Source organism: Mustela erminea, chromosome 17, assembly GCF_009829155.1.
Source record: "Mustela erminea isolate mMusErm1 chromosome 17, mMusErm1.Pri, whole genome shotgun sequence".
In the NCBI taxonomy this organism is placed as follows: Eukaryota; Metazoa; Chordata; class Mammalia; order Carnivora; family Mustelidae; genus Mustela; species Mustela erminea.
This window is the reverse complement of record NC_045630.1, coordinates 29240479-29258412: the sequence shown is the minus strand read 5'-3', so window position 1 is coordinate 29258412 and position 17934 is coordinate 29240479. Positions and strand designations below refer to the sequence as shown.

At 53.3% G+C, this 17934-nt stretch overlaps 1 long non-coding RNA gene across 1 annotated transcript in view; it reads left to right on the top strand.

Moving 5' to 3' along the window:
• The first annotated feature begins 279 nt into the window (after positions 1-279).
• Positions 280-17934, top strand: part of LOC116575698 — a 29853-nt gene continuing 12198 nt past the window's right edge. Inside the window, exons 1-2 of the long non-coding RNA XR_004279918.1 lie at positions 280-399; positions 1913-2184. This is a non-coding gene — a long non-coding RNA (uncharacterized LOC116575698). The remainder of the gene's footprint in view (positions 400-1912; positions 2185-17934) is intronic.

Genomic DNA, 17934 nt, shown 5'->3' with positions numbered 1-17934 from the left:
CTTTGGCATAATCCCCAGAAAGAGAGCAGGCAGGTGTTTGTCTGTCTCCTGACCTCACCTACACCTTTCTGCCCCAGAGGGTCTCGTGCTCATTGCTCTCCTGATTTCCCTGTGATTTCACCAGATATATATGTTCTTTGGTCTTGTATTCAAAGGCCTTCCTGGATGATCTATAGCATACATCTTCTTCTGGGACCTGCTTTTTGGTTATTTATTTTAATTTAAATTCAGTTAATTAATATATCGTGTGTTATTAGTTTCAGAGGTAGAAGTCAGTGATTCATCAGTCTTCCATAATACCCAGTGCTCACCCCAACAAGTGCTCTCCTGAAGGTCCGTCACCCCTGGTTAAAAACCCACTGGAACAGAGCCTGGCTCATGAAGACCGCTCTACAGACAGTAAGTATTATTATTTGCCAAATGAATGGGTTGTTTAGGGAGGAAGTAGGACATGGTGCTTAAGATCGTGGGTTCTCCACTTGGGGAGCTCCGTGGGTGAAGCATCTGCCTTCAGCTCAGGTCATGATCTCAGGGTCCTGGGATAGAGCCTTCATCAGGCTCTCTGTAGGCGGGGATCCTGCTTCTCCCTCTGCCTCTACAGCGCCCCCTGCCTATGTGCTCTCTCTTTAGGTCAAGTAAATAAATAAAATCTTCAGGGGAGGCCAGCTTTCCAGCTGCCAAAACTCCAACTCATGTTCAGACTCACTTTCCCCATTTAGCCTCAAACCATGATCTGATTCATATCCTATCCATGTGGTTTCTCCAACACTACCATAACACCAGTCATAATTTAACACTAATCCCAATCTTTTTTTTTTTTTAATTTTAAATTTATTTGTCAGAGAGTGTGAGGGCACACAAGCAGGAGGAGGCAGAGCCAGAGAGAGAAGCAGTCTCCCTGCTGATCCCAGGACTCTGGGATCGTGACCTGAGCAGAAGGCAGATGCTTAACCAACTGAGCCACCCAGGTGTCCCAACATTAACCCCGATCTTAACCATAAATCCACCCTACCTTGATCCTAACCTTAATCCTAACCCTAATCTAGCCCAACTTCAACCCAACCCTGATGCTAATCCTCTGCTAAGATGAGCCCTGATCTTACCCCAACACTGACCCTGACTCCTGAGTCAACCACAACATCACCTGAATTCTTTTTTTTTTTTTTAAAGATTTTATTTATTTATTTGAGAGAGAGACAGTGAGAGAGACCATGAGTGAGGAGAAGGTCATAGAGAGAAGCAGACTCCCTGTGGAGCTGGGAGCCCGATGTGGGACTCGATCTCGGGACTCCGGGATCCTGAGCTGAAGGCAGTCGTCCAACCAACTGAGCCACCCAGGCGTCCCCATCACCTGAATTCTTGACCTTCCTCTAACCTTAGCCGTAATCCCAACCTAAGAAACTAATCCCAACCCAGACTTTAACGCTAGACCCAAACACAACTCTAGCCTCATTTGAGATCCTCCAGAGAAACAGAATCAACTGGTTGTGTGTATATGAAAGCATAATTTTATGAATTGACTCATGTGGTTATCAAGGCTGGCTAGTCCAAAACCTGCAGGACAGGCTGGCCCAGAGATTCAGGAGGAGGTGATGCTGAAGGTCCGGTCTGAAGGCCTCCTGCTGCAGAATTCCCTCTGCTTAGGGGAGGTCAGTCTTTTGTTCTCTCCAGGCTTTCAACTGATTGGACGAGGCCCACCCACAAGATGGAGGACAATCTGCTTTAGTCACTGATTTAAATGTTAATGTCATCCAAAAACACTCACAGAAACATTCAGCAGAATGTTTGACCACATACCAGGGCACTGTGGCCCAGCCATGATGACACATAAGATGAACCATTACCAACGTCAAGGTAAATTGCGACCCTAGTCCTAATATCCTCTGAAAAAAGAACCCATTCCTTCCCCCAGGCTGCCTTTATCTCTGCATATGGGCTGCTTGACAGGACACAAGGAGCCCCATGAGGCTGGTGGGGTGTGCATGGACACCATTGGCCTCATGCAGTCAGCCTGCCTTGGCATAGATGCGTTACTGACCAGCTGGGGGAGTGGGCAGCAGGACTGCAGCAAGAGTGGAATCCCCTGAGAACCCGGCCCACCGGATCGTGTGAACACCGGTGGTGTCTGCTGTACAAGGAGAAAGTTCAGAATACGATCTCACGGATTTGGCCTTCACGTCCAGTGTAAGTACAATTGCAGTGGATTATGCTGCTGTCTATTTCCCTGGTTTGCCTTTCATGGCTTCTGAATTCATCTTCCAAATGTATGCAAATTATCCACTCTGCTCCCAAATCCAGCGATTTGTGTAAGAGGACTGTGGTGTTTTCCTTGCCGACTGTGATTTCTGGAGGAGGACTTTGTACCAGCTCCTGCCAGCCCCGCTCCCTGGCAGGGGTCCTGCAGAGGATTCAAATGGGAATGAGTGAGCATTAGTGAGATTTACAGGCATGGGGAGTACTTCGCAGAGAACTGAGGAAAAGCGACAGTCGAGATGCTGGACAGTTCCACAGGAGTCTTGGATACTGGATACTCGTAGAGAGCTGGGGTTGGAATTCGAGGGTTACCAGGCTTGGGGGCAGGGGTTGGGGGGGCAGTGAGAGCAACACACATAGCCCTCGTCACTCATTCTCTGCCTCAGGGTGACCACATTGTCAAGGCTGTGTCATTCTATGGTAGAGGACAACCCTCCTGAGTGAGCTGAGGTCTCACGGGAAACAGTGTATACTGCACAGGAAACTTGAGGGGCTCTAATGAAGAGCCCGAGCAGGGAAAGGACCTGACTAGGGATAGTGAGGCCCCAGGGATGACGTCCCTGAGCCACCATTTCCAACCCTGGGCCAGAGGAGTAGGAGGAGGAAATGGTAGACCAGCACCGGCCTAGAGCTGGCACCCCTCTCTCCTCCTACTGCTGGGGTGTTGAAACTGGCTCCCATTGGCTCTGAAGGGCCAATCATGTGCACATCTCCAACCCCAATGTCAAGGTGATTGTCTGAAGTCTCTCCAGGTGGAGTATTTACTCCATGGAAGTGGGCAAAAGCTATGACTCTGGATGTTTCTCCCTGGCGAGCTGGCTGATAAGTGTTTACCAGCACACCACCCTCATCTCTGCTTTCTGCCTAACCCAGCAGGAAGTCAGAGGCCAAGGGACCATCCATCCCCTTAGCCTGCTGTCTTAAGGATCACATCAACCTCTGCCCTATTGCAGAGCTCAGTGTCTACCATCTCTCTCTCCCAGAACGAAAGCTCCCTGCGAGAAAGAAGGGAGTTCATTGTCTTCTTTTCACATGCCCCTGGCCCTCTGACAGCGACAGCAAGTGCTCACCAGCTTTCGCTGAATGAAGGAGCACCAGGCAGGATTTCAGTGGTTTAGGAGAAGCTGTGAGCCCTGGGTCCCGCACGGGAGAGATCCCACAGCGCGTGGGCACCTGGAGAGATGCTTCCAGCAGACAGCTGGGAGCAGGTCAGAGCTGCAGATAGGAACCGCTCCTGCTGTCGCCGGGCTGCTGGAGATCATGGGGAGACTGGGGAGGGGACGACGCCAATGGCCGTCTTGCAGAATTCCTGCTTTTTGATGGAGGAGAAGGGAGAAGCAAGGGGGCGGACCTTGGAGGCCAGGCAGGTGGACAGCACTGGGAGGTGAGGTGTGGAATTCAAGGGAGGAGCAGTTCAGGGAGAAGGAGATGAGAGAGCCCCGCGAGAGCTGCCAGGGGATCCACGCTTGCCCAGGGTTTGTGCCGAACACGCTCGAAGGGAAGCTTGAGGAATGGCCCCTAGACTGTCCAAGGGGGCGATGGCTTGGGACCAACACGGGTCATTTCAGGGAAGTGGTGGGTTCAGCAGCGAGATGCCAGTGAGCTGAGGTTTGGATGGATCACTCTGGAATGAAGTAAAATGCTACCGTGTGGGCGAGACCTGAAAACAAGCTAAGTGAAAGAAGCCAGTCACGGGGGACTGTCTGCTGTCCAACTCCACTGATATGAGACATCTAGAACAGGTGGATGTGTGGAGACAGATCAGTGGTTGCCCGGTGCTGAGGGGGTTGAGAGGCATGGGCAGGGACTGCTGGAGGACGCAGGGCTCCTTGCAGGGGAGATGAGAACGTTCCAACACGGGCTATGGTTTCACGGCTCTGGGAACCGTGAGCCATCAGATTGCACACCTGCCACAGGTGAAGTGTGCCGTGTGCGAATCATAGCTCCGTAAAGTAGTCGCGTAAATATTTATTAGGAAATCTTTTCCTTACACATACATACTCTGTGTTTCCTCTACTCCGAGGCCCCATTGATGGCCAGAAGCATCGTTACCTTGTGTGCCACAAGGAAAGAGAGCGTCCATCCCATAAATTATGGCACAAGGCTATTTTGTTCTTAGCAGCTCTGAGATGCATCCCAACTTCAGAGAGATTAAATGTTAAAAACGTGAGTCTTAGAATCAATGAAACAAGATACATGGCATACATATGTGGGTGTGGAGGAGGCGGGTAGGGGTGAACCCAGGCAGTGAACTAGATGAGTCTAACGGAGCCCCGGAACTCCTCATGGCACAGTTGTGCCCTTTATGCACCCCTCCCCCTGCTATGACATCATCTTCCTTTATGCACCCCTCCCCCTGCTATGATGTCATCTTCCTTTATGCACCCCACCTCCCCTGCTGTGACATCACCTTCCTTTATGCCCCCCCTTGCTGACATCATCTTCCTTTCTGCACCCCTCCCCTCCCCCTGCTGAGACACATTTTGGGATTTTTTTTTTCTTGAATGTGGTACAAATACCATCTTATGCTGGTAAGATAACCAGCAGTGTCTATTTTTAGGATGAACAATTTATGACATAAATTTTTTTTTAAAGATTTTTATTTATTTATTTGACAGACAGAGATCACAAGTAAGCAGAGAGACATGCAGAGAGAGGAGGAAGCAGGCTCCCTACTGAGCAGAGAGCCCGATGCAGGGCTCGATCCCAGGACCCTGGGACCATGACCCGAGCCGAAGGCAGAGGCTTTTTTTTTTTTTTTTTTAAACCCACTGAGCCACCCAGGCGCCCCCGTGACATAAAATTTACCACTAGACCATTTTGAAGTGTCCAGTTCGGCGGCATGAAGCACATTCACCCTGTCATGCAACTGTCATCCCCCTTCATCCCCAGAACTTACCTCCTCACCCCAAACTGAAGCCAGAGAAGCTGAAATAAATCATAAGTCCTCTTTCCTCCCTTCCCCAGCGCCCGGTAACCACGGTTCTACCCATTGTCTCTGTGAATGTGTCCACTCTAGGAGCCTCATATGAGCGGAATCAAATAGCATTTGTCCTTCTGGGACTGGCTTTTTTCCCACTGAGCATGATGTCCTAAGGCTCATCCGTGTTGTAGCAGGTGTCAGATTTCATCCCTTTTTAAAGTTGAGTAATATTCCTCTGTAGGTACACCATACATTCTGCTGATCCACTCGTCTGTCGATGGCACGTGGGCTGTTTCCTTTAGGTTCTTGTGAATCAGCTGCTGTGAACATACATGAACACACACCTGTGGGAGTCCCTGCTTTCAGTTCTTTTGTGCAAGTACCCAGAAGTGAAACTGCGGCATCCTGGGTAATTCCACATGCAATATTTTGAAGAAATGCTACATGGTTTCCATCGTGACTGCACCATTTCGCATCCCACTATAAGGGTCCCAACTTCTCCATGTGCAGGCCAACACTTGTTTTTGTTTTTTTTTTTTTTTTTAAGATTTTATTTATTGATTTGAGAGAGAGTTGCAAGAATGGCAGGCAGAAGGAGAAGTAGACTCCCTGCTGAGCAGGGACTCCAGGATCATGACCTCATGCAAAGGCAGAATCTTAACCCACTGAGCTCCCCAGTGAGGCACCCAGGTGCCCCCAACACTTGTTATTTTAATAGCCATCCTAAAGGGCATGACCACCAGCCTAATGTTTTGATTGCACAAATTTTCTGCCCTTCTTAGTGGGTTTACTAAATGTGCATACCTCTAAACAACACGTTTAAATTTGCAAGTTTTAAACCTTTATTTTAAGAAGTCAGTTGTTCACGGAGCATCCGCTGGGAGCAGGCAGTGAGCAGGTGTTGGGAAACACAGGGTGGTCGGTGGGAAGGGGCTACGACCCTTGACCTGGGGGCATGGTGGACTGCCTGGTGGACAATTCCCAGCGGGTGCACCCTCCAGACCAGACTCCTGGAAACAGGTTGCTGGGCAGATTAACCCATTTCAAGGCGGGGGTGGGGGTGGGAGGGCTTCTGAGGACTTAACTTCTGAAGTTTGACGACAAAGAAACACTGCATGGAAGGATCCCATGGAGGGTTTTTGTTTAGGGAAGAGGGACCCAGCCCCACATGGACAGCAGGGTGGAGGGGTGCAATGCAGATGCCTGGCCCTCCTGCTTCCAGGTTTCCACAGGTGGTAGGTGGGGTGGGGTGCGAGGGGTCGAGCAGGGCCCCCTGCCCTTCTGCCGTGCATGAGGTGGTCTCCTCTGGCTGCCCTCCACCCTTCTCCCCTGCCTTCCCCTCAGCCTATCCCTGGAGGCCTAGGCAGGACCTTGGAGACCTAGATGCAGCGGAAGGCAGACAGCGGGGCAGAGAGTTGGGGCACCTGCAGTCGCGGTCTCTCACCGCCCCCCACCAAAGCACGACTGAGGAGCCGCTCCGCCCACCCCCCAATCTGCCGCCTGGTCACCCTCCGCCGTGTTCTATTGATAGGCCCCCGCGAGCGTGCTCCGCCTTGGCTCTGAACCAGCCGGAGTCTATTAAAAATCTGCTCCAGCAGACAGTGGGGGCTGCGGGCACAAGGGGCTCAGGCTGGCAGGAGCCCCTTACTTTGACCTCTTCCCCTTCAAGGCCAGTAAAGTCATTAGCAGCCACACCAGCGTCATTCTGATGGAGCTGCTGATGCGGGATTGTCTTTTCCCACCACTGCCCTTTCTCCAAGGAGACGGTCCCCTGCAAGGGGCGGCAGTCTGAGGAAATATTCCCTTAGGTGAAAACATCCCTTTACATAAAAACAGCAGCAGACTCCTCCAAGATCCTAGCAGGGGAGAGCTTTGGAGAGGAGTGATCCCAGGGAAGGTTCTAGAGGCTGCTTGGATGCAGCCCCCACCCCTACCCCCACCGAGAACTACCGGCAAAGGAGCTGAGGGAAAGGACACCTGGTCCTCTTGGGAGATGTTCCCTCTCACTCCCACCCTGGTGCAGGGACAGACCCTTCTCATCTTTGACGTGGGGAGGGGGTGACCAGCAGCCTACAGCTATGGGAGTTCTCTGGGGTTCTTCACAGTTGTGCTGTTCCTCTGTTTATGCCTTGACATAGCTGTTGTGACTGCCACTACCCCCATTAATAATGGCAGCCGACTGCGGTCATGGTCTAAGGTGGGCGGCCTGAACCCCTGAGCCCAGGTTCGGGGCTCCTAGCTGAGAAGGTGAGAGGGGGAGGGCAATCAAAACCTGGTTTTGCTTATGGGAGACAGAGGCCCAGGGCAGCGGGGGCTCTAACATTCCATGGCAGGTTCCTGCTGCTCCATCCACCAAGCACGGGTGGCCCTTCATCCTGGCCCCCCTGGTGTCAGCACCCCTCCGCACAGTCCTGGCCCCCCCCAGTCCCGCCTCCCCATCCTGGTCGCCCCTCATCCTGGCCCCCCCAGTCTCTGCTGCTCTGCTTGCCAGCTTGGAAGTGTAGCAGGCCCCTTGTCAGGTGCAAGGACTTGGCCGGGGGAGCAACATCCTAGGGTGCTTTGGGATCTGTGTTTGTGGTGGGTGTGGGACCCAGGAGGCTTGGAAGACTGTTGTGGCAGGTTCCTAACCCCCAGAGTGAGGGGTGGATTGTGGGGTCTCAGCACCTCTGCCGTGAGCCCACGGCAGGGCACGCAGCCAGCAGGCGGCCCACAGGCTGATTTCATCAGATCCACGTGTGTGTTGGGTTTTTTTCCATTGCATTCGTTGCCAGTATGGAAAAACCGGGAGATTTCGATCAAAAATCCAGAGTCCCAGCTTCTTGGCCACATAGGGAGGGAGATCCGGCATCATTGTGTACGGTTCACTCAAGGATGGGAGCTGTGGGGAGATGAGCCACACCTGTTCCTCCAGCAGGAGCCAGTGTGGGAAGAGCTCTGAATATACCAGCTTCCCACGAGACTCATTCGACCCTGGGGACCTTCCCCTCCTGCTTGGGGTCTTGGCCTGAGGCCTGCAGGTTTCCCCTTGCAAGGCTGTTCTGGAGGAGGAAGGAGGGCGTATGGTGGGGGGTGCCGACCTGTCCTCCAGGAGGCTGCCTTAGGCTGATAAATGAGTGCCTCTCCCCGGGGCCAGCTGCTTCTACATTCTTCTTAATCTCACTTCCACCACTTGACAATGGCCACCACGTCCCCCCCACCGCCTCCTCTGTATTGCTCTTTGTCACTTCCAGGCAATAGCACCTTTGTGATCTGGCTTTCAGGAGGGCAGAAGAGCCGGTGGTCCAGGGCCAGCCCCAGCCCCACCTGTCCAGGATGGAGGTGGGGCTGGGGGTGTGGGGTGGGTGGGGAGCTCCCTGCTGCTTTGTCACCTCAGGGAGCTGTCCTGGGCGAGCCTAGATGGGCTCTCAGTCTGTAGCACAGCCTTGATTTCAGGAAGGCGGTTCACGACTGTCTCAGGTCCTTGCAGCCATGCCAAAGAAACGTGGGCCAGCGGAGAGCGACATTGAGTGGGTTTTTATATGTGGGGAAAATACACCCAGAGAGCTGTGCTTTATTGGATTGATGTCAGCATGGGTCATTGACAAGGCCAATGCTCCCTAGAAGGAGAACAGAAAATATGCTTGCTGCCCATTTATAGGATGAGCCCCATGGTGCTGAGAGTAAGAGCCGTGGCCTTGGGACCACCAGACCCACGTTCAAATATGGGCTCTGCCACTTACTAGCTGTGTAACCACAGGCAGACTGCGGGCACTGCCCAGAGGTCTAGTCTGCTCATCTGTGAAGCATGGGTAGCAGTGAGACTGGCTTGTAGGACAGCTGTGAGGATTAAAGGGTCTGATGCCTGAGAGGGCGCTCAGCGAACTTCACTGACAGTGACCGGCTTCATCCGGCGGTGGCGCTACTGAAGAACAGGGACAGAGAGCTAAGCAGGAAGGCCTGGGTCCCCAGCTGAGGTGCTGTGTACCTGCCTCGTTCCTGGGGATGCTGTAGTCTGTCATGCCCTTGGGACAGAGCCCGATGGCAGATGGAGGATCACAGGGTCGCAGCCCCCCTTTCCCCTGGACACTCAGTGCTTGGCTTCACAAGGAAGAGGGACAAGTGGGGTATCCTGCCTCCAAAGAGGCTTTTCCCTGGAGTCCCGGGCTCCAAGTGCCTGGGACAGAGCACCTGCTCAGTAAAGTCTGAGCAGAAAGAAGCTTGAGTGTGATGGGGAAGCTTGTTCTAATAGTGGCAAGGCCAAGCTTGTTCTAATAGTGGCAAGGCCAAGAAGTCTTCCCCATGCAGCCAGCTTCAGCCCCTGAAGCGATCCCATGGCCCTTATTACAGTTATCAAAGGAATGTGTGTATAGAATTAAAACAAAAATCCAGTGGTAGTAAAAAGCTTACAATGAAAACAGTAGAGGCTGTCCTTTCCTGTCCTGCTCCCCAGAGGCAGCTCTATTAGCAGAACTATGGCCCGTAGAGCTATTTCTCATAGCAGCTTTGTATGCAATAGGAGAGGGTTGGGAGTGACCTGGCTATCCATCCCGTGGTCAATTTTTGCTGGGTAGTGACAACAAGACAATGAAGAAGCTCTTTATGTACTGATATAAAATGATCTCAGGATGTATTACATGCAAAAGATAAGGGGCAGATACGTTGGGATGGTATGCGACCAGTTATGCAGAAGACGTGCCGTGGGTACCAGTGTTCTGGAAAGCTTGGGGAAGTCATGGCTGACCACGTCAGGTCTGGGTAGGGGGCTGAGGGAGTGAGCAGTGAGGAGAGTGTGGACCTCTGTTACATATGCAGACCCATGTGTTACATTATAAGAGAGACGGATTATATTTGTCCTCCCAGGGAAGAGAGCTGGTTGGCTAGGAAATGGGTGAGAGGGAGTCACTAATACCCTTTATGTATTTTGACTGCTTACTTACGAAAACATAAAACTGTAATCACTTCTTGGTGGTGGATTGAACGTGGTGTGGTCCCAACGCTCCCAGCCTCCTGGCATTCACACCCTGGGGTGTGGCTGGCATGTTTGCTATTGTAGAAGTCTGCATCATAGCGGACTGGGGCAAGAGGCTCTCCTTGTGGCCTTGACAAGGGCAGTAGCTGTGGCGGAGAAGCCCTTATGGCAAGGAACCGTGGTGGCTTCTGGAGACTTTCCATAGCCTGTAGGTGTGACAAGCAGCAACAATCTGGGGCTCTCAGTTGTGCAACCACCAAGATATGCTTCTGCGGACAGCCGGAATGAGTTTGGAACAGAATTTTTTGGATGAGAACCCAGCCCAGATGATGCTTTGATTGGAGCCCAATGAGCCTGCCGAGGATCCATATCACCCTCCTGACCCAGGGGAACTGTGAGGTCATGAATATCTGTGGTTTTAAGCTGCAAAGTTGTGGTCATTCTGCAGTAATGGGAAACCAATAATACACCCTTCAAGCTGTTTCTTTTGGTATCCACCTCTGTATTTCTCAGTAACAGGTTCATATTGCTTTTCTTGATTTATCAAAGTTAGGAATTTTTTTTTTCTTTTTGAAGATTTTATTTATTTATTTGACAGAGATCGCAAGTAGGCAGAGAGGCAGACAGAGAGAGAGAAGGAAGCTGGCTCCTCGCTGAGCAGAGAGCCTGATGCGGGGCTCGATCCCAGGTCCCTGGGATCATGACCTGAGCCGAAGGCAGAGGCCCTAACCCACTGAGCCATCCAGGCGCCCCAGGAATTATCTTTTGAGGTGCTGGGTTGGCAGACTTGTCCCCTCCCTCTTCTGTCCTCCTGCCCTCCCAGGATCGTGGCTTCAGCACTCCTGGTTAATATCAGAGGTCAGAGTTTAATTATTATAACGCTCCAAGTATGCTTATGGCAGAGCGAGTAGTGTGCTCTGATTATATTTCCTTTTTATCTCAGGAATAATAATTACCTTAGCTAAAGATTTACTTTGTTGTCTACATACCTATTCGTTCCCAGGTGGCTCCTTCAGCTCTCGCGATACTATTCCTGAATGGTGAGACTCACTGAGGGGAGTATGGATCCTGTTTTCCTCGGTGGTCTCCCTCCTGGAGCAGACTTCTCTCCTGCTCCAAACTGCTCACCCCCAGCCCTGCTGTCTCCCCATCCCGACTTCCTTCTTTGGTTTACAGCCTAGTTTTGCTAGAGCGCATTCTCCAGGAAGTCCTTAAGGCAGCGTGCATGGGAGGTTAATTTGAGTCCATTTATATCTGGAAAAGGTATTTTTCCACCCTCATGCTTATTGATAGTGGCTGAATATAGAATTCCAGGTTGAAAACACCCCCAGCCTCCTCCCTGCCCCGCACTGGAATCTTGGAGCCATTCTTCCCTGTCTCCTGGCATCTAGGGCTGCAGGAACCGCTTAAAAGCATAGGGCTGAACAAAATTCAAAACTGCTGCACTAATGCTTCGGTGAGGCTCGATTTTAGGCAACTTTCCCCTCTTCTGCAAACCTCACCCCCTCCCTTCATATATCAGGAACTCTGTGCCCTGAAAATGTGAAAAAGGAGGCTGGCAGCACGTATGTAATTCCTGTCAAAATGAGACGATCCTGTATTTCCTTATAAAACCCCAGCCCCTTCCTCTGGGCAGGCCTGTAGGTCGGGAGGTCTTGGCCTGGTGTAGCCTCTTTTGCTGGGCAAAGGAATAAAGCTGTTGTTCCTCTTTATATCTGAACTCTGTCTCTGTCTAGAGCACAGAGGTCGGTTTTTGACTGTGCTGCTACAGACAAAGCTTGAACCACCGGGCTCCTGCCTCGGCTCTCGGCAAGTCTCCATTACTCTGTCTTTGGGGTTCTGAAATTTCAAAATTGCTGCAGGTATTTTTTTTTTTTTTTTTAAGATTTTATTTGTTTGTCAGAGAGAGAGAGAGCATGGGAGAGTAGGAGTGGGGGAAGGGCACAGGAAGAGGGAGAAGCAGGCTCCCCGCTAAGAGAGGAGCCTGATGCGGATTGACCCCATGACCCCAGTATCACGATCTTAGCCAAAGACTGAGCCACTCAGGTGTCTCATCGTAGGTCTTTTCTCATTTGTCGTAATGAGACCTCATTTGGTCCCTTCAGTGTGGAAATTCGTGTCTGCTGTTCTGGGAATATTTCTTACGTATCTCTTTCCCATGATTTCCTCCCATCTGTTTTCCTTGTTGTCTCTTGGATTCTTGAGTGGTATTCCCTCCCCCGTCCTGTTTTCGTCTTTGTCTTTTAGTTTTCTTTTCTGGCAGACTTCCTTTCCTTGAATTTTTATTTCAACTATTATATACTTTTTTTTACTGTCTGAGAGCTCTGTCTTGTTCCCGATGATTTCCTTTCTCAGAAAGGGCAAAGTTTCTCTTCCTCCCGTGAGAATTTTCACTAGAATTCTTTTTGAAATCGTCCCCTGGTGCCCACACTGTGCCTGAAATCCTGGGACTGTCCCCACCCTGCCTTTGTTTTGATCTCTTTTTTCATGTTGGAGTCCTTCCTCAACTGTCTGTTAGTCCTTGACTGTCTGTCCATCTTTCAGAGGAGCTCTGTGAGGCCGACTGCTCTGAACGCTCGGGTAGAGCACAAGGGCTGGCGGGCTTTTATACTGGAAACCACCCAATGTCAGTCTTCAGAGATCTCTCTCTCTGGGGTAGGGGCCACCCGAGAGAAGCCGATAACTGCTTGCCTGGGGGTGGGGTGCGGAAGACGGGAGCTAGAAGCTCACCATTACTTGTTGGGACTGAACCTCACCCCTGCCCCCTCTTTGCCTGGGAACCCCAAGTTCAGAGCCGTCATTTTGCTTCTCCAGGGACCAAGTTTTGGGGTTCTTTCCTGGTTGCAGCGGAGGAGGGAATCTGGGGTCTAACTCGCTACAGACTTCCACATGAGCCTCCCTTCTCAATGCCACTCGTGACCACAGCTCTCTGCACCTGTTGCCTTCAGGTCCCGAGCGTCGCAGGTCTTCTGCGGGCGGTTCAGCTTGCTTCTCATCCGCAGTCTCCTTTGTAGGAACTTTTGCTTCAAGCCTCCTCTGCCAATTTCCCTCCTCCATCTGCTTTCTGTCTTCTTAAAGCTTTGTTGAAATCTCTTATCTATAATTATCTCCTCTCATTTTCTCCTAGTCTTTGGGTTTACTTTCAAAGAATGCATTTGCGTTCATCTGCGAGAGGGTTTTGGAGGAAGGCAGGACACACACCTGTAGTCCGATTTGGGAGGAGGCAGATTTCTTGTTCTTTGGGTTGGGGTTCCAGGGCATCCCCCCATCTCCTGACGGTTCTGAGCACTGGCTGAGCTCTGGGCCTGGGACAGTGGCTGAGCCCTCCTGGCATTTCTGATGGTGTCCCAGGGCACCATCCCTGGGGGACACCACTCCCCCTTTGGGGGTCTCTGGTCTGGAAGTTAGAGCCTGTAAGAAATACAAGGCTGCCTCTGCTCCCACACTGGGGACATTATGAAAGTGATCAGCGGCAGCCAGACTCTTTCCCTGTCTGGGCCACTTCTAGGCCTCCTTTTGGTCCCAGGGCAATAACGAGATTGCTCAGGAGTCTGATCTGGCCAGGGTGGGGCGGGGGGGTGGTGGTGGTGGACAGACAACAGAGGTGGGCTCAGACTCTTGAGTCTTGGAGTCAGGCACATGGGGCAGCAGGCCAGGCTGACAGGCAGTGGACCTTGGGGACCTCTGTCCCCTGGGAGCAGGGTTTAGCCAGATATTTGGGAACTGAGTTTGGGGGAACGTAGGATTCCTATTCCCAGGATATGATTCAGGTGGGGTTACTGAGGCAGATTGTGACCATATAGTTTTAGGGACTGGGACATACGAGGAGGGAGGGACAAAGGGACAAGCCAAGCGTCCTGGAGTCTCAGCTAGAATACTGGCAAGGCAGACAGGCCCGTGAGAGCTTGGGACAGGATTGATTCTCAAGCAGGGGTCTGAACATGACTGTCACTGGAGGTGACGTCAGGTGGACCTGGAGACCTGGAGGCTGGGGATCACAGACAAGTCTCATCCACAGGCGGGACGTGAATGCAAACAGATTGTTCCTCCTTAAGGACCTTCCCAGGGGCGGGGACTGACCTTGAACCTGCACCAGCCCCTTGGGGGAGTGAGCAGGAGGCAGTTGCCCCACAGTTTGCTGGCTGCACTGACCCTCTGGAGGAGCTGGGTGAGGGGAAAGAACGAGCCTCTGAGAGCACTTCTTGGGCATTATCTCATTTAATCTCATCATCAGTCTTCCGAGATGGTCCTGTCACCCCGTTATGCAGATGAGGAACCGAGGCTCAGAAGGGTCGGTCAGGTGAAGCAGGACCACACAGCCGGTAAGGGGCAGACCCAGAGCCAGCTCAGGTCTCCACGCTCCACCTTGCCCCCTCCCAAGAAGGGACTCATGCTCCTCCCAGGGACGAGCAGGGCCTCCAGCCTTGATGGCCAGCCTCCTGTGCGATTACCGCAGCTGCTGTGGAAGTTAACAAGGCTGGAATCCACCGGTGGGTGTGCTTGTCTAATAATCAGTGTGCCGGGGGTGGCTAGGCAGGAGCCCAGAGTCTGCCTTCCTCCTCCCCACCCCCCTCTCCTGGCCCCCACAGCCCTGGGGACTCTTTGGAGCCAGCAACAGGATTTAATTTGCAAGCCCATCCTGAGCACTAAGTCTGCCAAGCTAATTGGGTCTGGGGCATCTGGGAGCCTCGATGAAGCATATGCATTATCTGGAAGGGCTGGCCCTGTGTCCAAGTCCACCCCCAGCTGCTGCCTGGGCCCCCTTGGCGGGGTTCTGAGCTCAGAGCTTGGACGTGGAGGAAGATTCCAAGAGAGGGGGTGAAAATTCGGACAGAGAGAGGACGTGCCCTAGGTGTGGGAATATAGCAGGCACATGCACAGTTACAGCTAGAGACAGACAGATGGACACGGCCCAAGCAAAGGCACACTCTGAAGTCAGCTGCCGTGCACGGAGTTCATTCAGTCCTCCGACCAACCCTGTGACCAACCCCCTCAAGGCAGGAACATTTAACCCCATTATACAGAGAAGGAACCAGGGCGACTCTCCAGGTCACAAGGTGATGGGGATGAGCAGGAGCTGAGGGGGTGCTGATGGGTCTGGATGTCCTTGTGTCAAAGTCCAGGCTGGTCAGCCGTGGCCCTAGACCTCCCCGGGCCTTGCTCAGCCTCCGGAGGCCACTGGGAGGCAGCCCCAAGCCCCATCTCTGTTGTGATCCCTTTGGTGATGCTTTGGTGGTGGGATGGAGATGTTGTATTTAAGTGACCTCTAATGGTCCAAGGGGACTCTTGCCCCCTCCAGCCTGACTGCGCATAAGCTCAACTCCAGCAGCTCCTGGGGCTTTGCCATGAGCCGCACCCTGTGCTAGACGCTGGGGTCTCAAAAATGAACAGCACTCGCCCCTCACTAAGCGCTCTGCGGAGCTTCAGTACATGAACAAATCACCTACAGATGACCTCCTGTCCTTCCCTGATCCTGATCCCTCACAGGTCTTGCATGGTGATTGCCCTCTGCTCTATGCTCTCTCAGAGAGCCAAGAGGAAGGAGAACCCATGGCATACAAGGGCCCGTGTCCACACAAAGGCAGGAGGTGGGGTGGCTGGCAAGAGAGGGGCTTTGACCCTCCTCCAAGGTTCTCAGTCCTTGGGGAGGGGCTCTTCAAGGCTGAGGTGGGGAGAGGAACAGCAGGGTTCCCCGAGCCTGATCCCAAGGACAGGTGCCCAGGGATCAGGGCAGGGTGTGTCCTGCCTGGAGGAGAGGGCAGTGGGAGGCTTTCCTCACCGTGAGGACAAGCTGCTTGCTTGTGGTTTCTTTCTGAAGAACGGCTTATATTAGAGCTGATAGAGCAGGGCTGTTTCATTAAAAAAAAAAAAAATGTGTGCTCTTACACAGACTATGTAGTCTGTCTTTGCATCTCCCTACGGAGTGAGTATTCAATCAGAGATCACGACTCAAGTCCGACCTCCCTGCGAAAACTGCTGGTCTGAATGCTGTGGCGCCTGAAGTTTCTACCTTATTCCCCACAGCGCTGTTTGCGCTGACAAGCCCGAGGTTGCTCAGAAAAAGAGATCTCCTCTCGAAAATGGAGAGAATGGCTTGATTTTCTAGTACTGATCATTTGTAGAAGGATACCTGTCTATGCAGCCTGAGGCTGATGCGATCAGCAGACCGAGTCTTTGTAGAGATTCCCCGGTCATGTGTGCGTGTGCTCCTGGGCCCCGTGCACACCCCATCCCTGGTGGGAAGCACCTGCTGGAAGGCAGGCGACGCCGCCCAGATGCGCGCAGAGCCCGTATGCTTCTCACATTAGGCACAGCGAGATGAGGCTGCATTTACTTCTTGTCAAGCACTAGAGCTTAATTGGGCCAGAAATACTCCCCAGTTCCTGCTTCTGGAAGACAGATCTCGCCTGTCACCAAGCATCTGTGGTACCCGGAAGGGACTAGCAGAGTTCTGTGGGCTGGAGGCTTTGAGAAGATTTTTTTCCCACTCCGTGCCAAGTGTGTGCATGGCGTTTGCTTTTCTTTGAACCCCACCCCGCGTCTGGAACTTGGACCGTGGGGCTGATATTGTGAGCATGCCCGAGTCCCTGAGTCCCCGGGTCCCCAACACTGCTGCCGCTGTGACCCACGGACCCCTTGTACTCCAGCGTTAGAGCGAAGAAGGCTCCGAGTGGGGAGGCCCTGCTCAGGGAAGGCTTCCAGAGGTGGGGGACTCTGGAGAGCCGATGATCTTGGAGGAAAGGGGGTCAGCCAGGGGGTCAGCCAGGGGCAGCTGTGGTCGCCAGGGGGTCAGCCAGGGGCAGCTGTGGTCTAAGTGGAGGCGGCACGTTCACATTGTCCTGGAGGTCGCAGCATGCCAGGTGTGCGTGCGCAGCTCCTGCCCCGCCGTTGGTTGGAGGGGGAGATGTGCAACAGGCAGAGGCCGGCTTTGATGATCTTCGGTAGTGAAAGTGTTTGGAAGAAGAGCGTAAGAAGGCGAGGGGCGAGGCAAAGTGGGGCTTGGTTTGGGGGCAGCCCATGCAGTTCCAGCAAGAGCAGTGGGCGTGAAGGGTGCTGCCCAGCCAGCCAGGGGGCTGGAGGAACCGGGAAGGGGGCTGGTGGGGCGCCGCGCTGCTGAGCCGGGTGTAGACCGCACAGTTTAGATGGAGCCTCATGGGCATTGTGAGCAACCCCGGCGCAGAGAGGGGGTCCCTCAATGTCTGGGCCAAGCCCTCTGTCCTCATTCCCTCCAACCCCCAAGCATGCCCAGAGACGGGGCGTGTCTCAGTCAAGGTCACTCGCCCAGGAGAGGGGCAGGAGCCCAGTCCCCACAAAGATGCCTCTGCCTGGGAACCGGGAAGGACAGACCCCCTCCCCACCCCCAGGAGGCTGGCCTTTCTGAGGAAGGTGGAGAGAGAGAGGAGGGCAGGTCCTGGGGGGGGGGGCGGCGGTGGTGGTGGGGCTGGGAAGGTCCTCAGGGCTCTTGGCGCTACAGGGTGAGCCCCCAGCCCCACCTGGCCAGAGACACCTTCCCCGGTTCCTTCCCCCTTTCTGTCTGTCCTCTTCAGTTCTAGCCCCTTGTCTTCCCTGGAGCCCCTCCTGCATGTCCTCCCCCGCCCCCAGGCAGGCTGGGGTGAGTCGGGGACCTGGGCCAGCATATTCCAGGCAGGTGCAGGCTCCCGTTCTTCACTCTCAGCTGTTGGGCAAAGGACGGGCTCTGAAGCGTGCAGTGTCTTGAAAGGCCTGTTGATGGCGCCACCGGCCCAAGCCAGGCCGCCCGCTGTTACTAGGCTCTCCCCTCCATCCTTCAATCCTCTTGGAAGGCTGAAAG